The following is a 7,201-nucleotide window of genomic DNA, read 5'->3' as shown; positions in this document are numbered from 1 at the left end:
GACATACAGCAACAAAACAACGTTGTTTATGAAATAAAATGTAAGGGCAAAGAGAACGAAAACTGTGGTAAAGTGTACATAGGGACAACAAAACGCACATTAGGTGTTCGCATAGCCGAACATCAAAAAGATATAAGGAAACAAAAACACAGCACAGCCCTATCACAGCACATATTAAACAGCGGCCACACAGCTGATTTCACTAACACTAGGATTATTGACAAGGAAAAGAGGGAAATGACGAGATACACTTTGGAAAGCTTAAGAATATTAGAAAAAAGGGAGAATACGATCAACAAAAAAGAAGATACGGACAACATCGCGGCCGCCTACATGTTATGCATATCAAAATAAACAATTTAGTAATGACAAGACTACCATAAAGAGTGGTACTGATTATGTGTATATGTATTAATATTAAGTTTAAAGTAAATGTTTAATATTATTGTGAGTATATGTTCTTTGTATTAGTCCATAATTGTTGTCTTTGTTTTTACAAACACATGTATGCCAACTTTTATTATTCATTTGAACATCTTTTGTTTTTTCGTTGTATTTCTTTGTTGATTTTAATAAACATAGTGGCCCCTGATGATGCTGGAAATTTCAGCGAAACGTTGGGCAACGAAGGTGGAATAAGTGTTTTATTTGCACCATTAAATAATAGATCACACCAGCCTACAAGTGTACCAAAAATATATTCTACAAAGTGATCGCTACAAAAACCAAAAAGTGAAATTTTATATTTTTCCCCATATGGGGATTAATTTCTTCCCGTTTTTCTTCTCATTCTACTGAGCTAAGGCAGTGTAAAATCGAGCTGTCACATCTGATACCACCTTGTATCATTGCATCATGAGGCTACTTGTTCAATTTGATGAATACCACTTATGTCTGCACGTATTTAAAGCTACAATGCAAAAACGCAACAACCAAGGCGAATTTATACAAGATGGTGTTGATAGATCAGCTGAGAGCTGAGATTTTCGCCGCGGTACTATTTAATGTCAAAATGATCATGTAAACAAAATAGATCATATTGACATTAAGTGCTTGTGAAATTTCATTTGGGAATTATTATAAATAAAAGCTTGTAAAAAAGAAAATAAGCAAAATGAAAAAGTGTGCGGCAGGTGTGGGCAAGAGCTTGCCGGATGCAGTTTGGACCTAGAGACTAGATTTGTGGTGATCACTTCTCGCGGGCTGATATTATATGTTCAGGGAAAAGCCGAAGTTAATGCCGAGGGCTATTCCACTCCCTCCAACGTTTTGTGCTACTAGTTCCAACTGTATGCCGGCGGTGAACGGGGAATTAGGGTAAGTGTTAACCTGGCAGTTTTTAAGAAGCGTCGATCCTAATTTGAAAAACAGCGCGAATGGTATTTGATATATTTTTAGTAATTTCACTATTACTTTAAATTACTATTATTTATTTATTTTAAATACCCTTCCAGACCAACAAAACTATTACTTTCAACCAAAATCAACCCAACATCAGAAAATAACAAAAAAAAAGTGTTTTTTTTTAATAGCGGTCGTCCCTCGGCAGGCAATGGCAAACCCCCGAGTGCATTTCTGATTCATGATTCGTACCTGATTCCAATGTCCAATGTGAGCAAGCGAACATTTGCCATGGCTCGAGAATCTGAAGTGTTCCAGGTAAGTAAAAATTGCATATATTCTTAAAATGTTGTAATTGAACTTATTTGTAGCACTAAGAAGCTCAAAATGGTGTATACAGAGGAAACTGAAGTAGATGACGATATACTGCATCATTTACCCTTATGGGTATACCCGTTTCATATACCTTATACGGTACACCTTAGGTCTGGTCAGACCTATGCGCAGTTTGTACGGGAAGTAATAGCAATTATACAAAATTTTATTAAAACAATAAAATAACGAAAATCTATTGACATTTTATTAATATTCATTGAGTTCTCAAAAATAAATGCTTAAGAACTAGATTTTATTCACTTAGTGAATTTATGCATTTGTGGCACTTATGAAGCTGCTCCGAATGTTGTAAGCAAACTGGATCTGAGCAGCTCATACAAAGAAACCTTGTTTTTCTTTGCAATTTAGCATTACTGTAGCATATTTTGCACGACCTTTTTTCATTTGATGCGCCACTTGAACGTGGTGCAGATACATTGGGAGCAATAGGAGCACCGAAATACGCCTCTACGGCTGTTCTTGATGTAAACTGTTTCATAACTTGGGGATTATTTATACGACTTTCGACTTGACGACGAACTAAACCCTTCACCAAGTCATTCAAAAATACACGTCGTGCATCAGTCCCTTTGCTTTTTTCGATTTGATTTTTTGATAACATAAGATGCCAATGCCAAATATACTGCGTAAACTTCGTGCGTCCTCTAAACGGGAAGAACTGTTATATTTGCTGTTGGCTTATATAATGACTCCAATTGAGTATTTAGCATCATCCAAATATCACGAATAGGTGCAGCCGTATCTTGCTCCTGGCGTGCAGCTCGCGTTCTTTCATCGTCAAATCGAATAAAGGAAGTTATAGATTTGAATCGTTGTATGGACAATGTGGCTCTGTAGATAGGTAAAGAATCTGATCGCCATAATTCTGTGCTGTGTTGCACATTTGCGTACATCTCATCCTCATTTACAAGTTTCCATTGTCTTGGCTTTTTCGGCTTCTTTTCTGCATTGAATTTTTCAATAGTTTTCAATGCTTTGCGATTAGTTTCCCGCCAATGGATTTGAAGATAACGAAGGTTTGACAGTTCCACCAACTTCTCGCAAAATATTGTGGCTTCGCACACGGGTGGACCGTAAAGGAATCTTACTCCACATCGTACCATCAGGCGCTACAAAAAAATTTGTTGGGTTATGTAAATCTACTGGCTCGTCCCCCTCTTCGTCGTCATCCGATTCTTCAGGATCGCTCTCCACTTCAAAACAGTTTTCATCCTCTACATCACGAGGCATGATCATCACAAACAAAATAATCATCGTCGTCTTCACCGCATTCAGATAATACATCGGCATCACCGTTCGCTTCATGATCTGCAGATGTTACATGTTCTACAAGACGCTCGTAATAATTCGTTCGCTGATCCTTTGAAATACTGAATAAACAATACGCATTTGTACACGTACATATAAGTATATAAAATACAAATAGCAAAGCTTACAGGCTCATCATTGATTGCTGAAAGGTATTCAAAATTTTCCGACATTGTGCTAATTTATAACTTTGATAAAAAGACGCACTAAAACCAAAACAGCTTATCTCGTGACCACGCTTGATCGCACTTTGAAATGGAATAGCTGAATTTTTGAAATTCTTACAAATTGCTAGGGTTCAATCGATACAAGTAAATACTCGATACTTTTCATTTGATACCAAGTATTTTTTTACTCGATACCTTTTTGTTCGGTATCGAGTAAGTATCGAAAAAAGTACTTGGTATCTAAAGACTAATTTCTACTACTTTTATCATTGCAACGGCAACTCAACTAATGACGCCCGTTATTAGAGTTTTCGCGAAAAGTGCGGTCATGTTGTAGAGAAAGTAGAAATCGCTTGTCTGGAAAGTATTTAGAAAAGTTGTTGTTTCTTGGCAGTGTGCCCCAAAAGCTATTTTTTCATAAATATTTTGTGAATGATATACTTATATGAAGTCATGTATGTAATTATAACTAATATTGTTCCTCAACAATGTACCAAAAGAAACAATACAATTTTTTTTTCATAAATAGTTTGTAAATGATGCAGTGCGCTGTATACTTATTGGGGTGACCTTATGGATAAGTGTCGGATTTTTATTTTTATTTTCAAATTAATTTTAGTTACTTTTTTTTAAAAAATATAGTTCATTATATGACAAAAACCACGTAAATCCAAGTTTCAAATTTTGTACAAAAATTAAAAGAAAATCAAAGTTTCACCAAAATTAAACACTTTTTATTCGAACAAAAAGTGTGGAATTTTGATGAAAACGTACTAGCGCAAAAGAGAAGGCACAAGGTGTCCCTTCTTATTAATTACGTTCTTTGATGAAACTTTGTTGATTTGCTTTTAATTTTTGTACAAAGTTTTAAACTTGGATTAACAAGGTTTTTGTTATGGAATGAACTATATTATTTATAAAAAAAGTGAATAAATCTAATTTGAAAATAAAAACAAAAATAAAAATTCGAAACTTATCCATATTGGGTAACCTATACACTCATATGACTGAAAAAATTATAACCAATACTGTTCTTTGGTAATGTACCACAAATATTTATTAATAATTATTTTGTATTCTTACTAAATAACTTAAATATATACGTTTTCTATACCTATAACTTTATTCGCATTTTATTTGATTTTGGCATACAATGTTTTAAACCATGATAAGATGTAATCATACGACCTTTTACAACAAAAAAGGGAAGTATCTCTCGAAAGAGAAGATGAAAACAATTCAAGTAAGTACTCGATACTTTGCCGATACTGAGTAGGTATCAATAATTTCAGTCTTTTGAGTACAAGTACTCATTAGAGTGATACCTTAACGGTATCGATTGAACCCTACGAATTGCGGTATTTAGTTGTTGTTATTGTGCCCTCAAAGTTTGACAATTTTCCCCGTTCGACGAAAAAAAACAATTGCAATTTTTGCTTGCTGCTAGACCTATGGTGTATGTTTGAGATGTAGGTTTAGTAAATCTATACATATAATAAAATTGTAACAGGTCGATGTCTGTACATTATAGATATTAAAGAAAAATTAATGTGGGGTTCTTTTTTAAAGCACCAGAAGCCAAATCAACCATTTTTAGAATTTTTGTCTGTCTGTCTGTCTGTCTGTCTGTCTGTCTGTCTGTATGTTTGTTCGCGCATCACTCGAAAACGAATGCATGGATTTGAATGCAGTTTTCACCGATGCATTGCTAGAGGTCTAACTTAAAATTTAGGAAGAAAAAAAATTAGAGAGTTGCCACCTGTTTGAAAATTGGAGTTTAAGTAAATTGATAAGAAAAAATTAATATTGAAATATGGGCGTCAAAAGAAAGAGAATGAAGAAGGCTTACAGCCAAAAATATTTTTTTAGAGTTGCCACCTGTTTAAAAATTTACATTAAATTTAATTTATAAGATAAGTTGAATATTGCAATATGGGTATCAAACTGAAAGGGTTTAGGAAATTATATTGCCGAAAATATTTTTAGGGGGGGCTGCCACCTGTTTGAAAAATTTTATTGTATTAAATTGATAAAATAAATGAAATCTATATCTACATCTAGATATACATATAATAAAATTGTAACAGGTCGATGTCTGTACCTTAAAGATATTAAAGAAAAATTAATATGGTCGGTTTTTATTAAAGCCACAGAAGCCAAATAAACAATTCTTAGAATTTTTGAATATCTGTCTGTCTGTATATTTGTACGCGCATCAGTCGAAAGCATGGAATTGAATGCAGTTTTCACCGTTGTATCGCTAGAGATTTAGCTTCCAATATAGAAGAAAAAATTAGAGAGTTGCCTGTGTTTAAAATTTCAGTTTAGGTCAATTGATACGGTAATGTGTATACTGCAATATGGCTGTTAAATGAAAGAAATTTACAAAGGCCTACAGCTGAAAATATGTTTGTGGAAGGTTGCCACCTATTTGAAAACTTTAATTTAATATAATTGATAGCATAAATTAAATATTGCAATATTGGCATCAAACTAAAGACGATAGGAAATTTTAATCCTGAAAATATTTTTAGGGGATTTGCCAACTGATTGAAAGATTGTATTCATTGCAATTTGTAAAATAAATGAAATATTGCAATACGAATATTAAACTAAAGAGGATTAGGAAGCTTACTTTTGAAAATATTCTTGAAGCGGGTTGCCACTTATTTGAAAACTTTAATTCAGTTAAATTTACTATATAAACTAAGTGTTGCCATATGGGTATCAAACGAGAGTACTTGAGAATAATAAAATTGCAACAGGCCGATATCTGTACATAATAGATGATAAAGAAAAATTAATAGGGGGTTTATTAGATCAACAGAAGCCAAATCTAAAATTTCGGTATGTTTGTCTGTATGTTTGCAAGCGCATCACGCAAAAGCTAATGTATGGAATTAAATGCAGTTTTGCTAGAGCTCTAATTGAAAATATAGAATCCATTTTTTTTTGTTTTAGTTTATCGTCGATCATTATTCCTAGGTATTTGAACGTATTAACTTTTTCCAGTGCGTCGCTGTTTATATTTAGAGTTAGCAACGCACCGTTCTCAAAATTTCGCCTTGATATAACCACAAACTTAATTTTTTTTTATTTCTGTTTGGAAGGGTTTTCGCTAAAAAAAATTTAAACTTTTCGTTGTTGCTGCCAAAAAATTAAGAAATCTGAGACGTTACGTTTTACAATTTCATACAGTTCTCTTTACAATGCATTTCACTAAACTACTAAACGGCTGCATCGACTTGGTTCATATTTGGCAACACGTTGAAAATAAATATTCTGACCAAAAATTTACTCGGTATTTAGCTCGGGATATTCCTAAAATTCTTATACAGACTAAAACGTAAAAAACCAATATATCACTAAAACCAATTACGCTGGGGAACTGAAACTTAGCACTGATGCATATATTGCAAATGCATTGGGAAAGGGGGCGTGGCTCCTTCCTTCCATGCAAACTGAACTTCTCATATAGGTTATGTCTGGAACTGCTTACGCTAACGTCCTGAAATTCTACACAGCTACATATGTTATCAATACCGTAGTTATGGCGAAAAGTGATAATTATTGGAAAGGCTGGATCGATATACATTTACGTAAACGCGCAAGTATCACTCGATTGGGAACCATTTTCTCCTAGATTTATAAATCCCATTGAACTATTCTAACTTTGTCTTTAATTTTCAGTAAAGTAAAATTTTTGTGAAAATTTTGAAGAATTTTTTTAAGTTTTTCACAAAGAATGGAGCTTTGCTTTTACGAGTTTCGCTATAAACTGTCCTATCTACATACCTATTTGCATAAAATGATAGCCGTTTTCGTTGTTCGGAATAAACTCAAAAAACACTGAATAGAGGTCCGTCAGATTGTCGGAGGTTATCTTACATACATATATGGTCCAATTACATGCTACTATAAAACTCGCTAAGTGGTGCTGGAGTAGAGTTATTTATAAAAATCGTATTTATTAACCGATTTCGTTCAAA

At 33.5% G+C, this 7,201-nt stretch overlaps 1 pseudogene; it reads left to right on the top strand.

Annotated features, from left to right (window-relative positions):
- LOC118749884 overlaps nt 1-7,201 on the top strand; it is a 42,011-nt pseudogene that overhangs the window by 20,351 nt on the left and 14,459 nt on the right.

The sequence above is a fragment of the Rhagoletis pomonella genome, unplaced genomic scaffold (genome assembly GCF_013731165.1).
Source record: "Rhagoletis pomonella isolate Grant_MI unplaced genomic scaffold, Rhpom_1.0 Rhpom_scaffold_00075, whole genome shotgun sequence".
Lineage (NCBI taxonomy): Eukaryota > Metazoa > Arthropoda > Insecta > Diptera > Tephritidae > Rhagoletis > Rhagoletis pomonella.
Note: the sequence above shows the minus strand (reverse complement) of the source record. Positions and strands in the feature narration are given on the sequence as shown.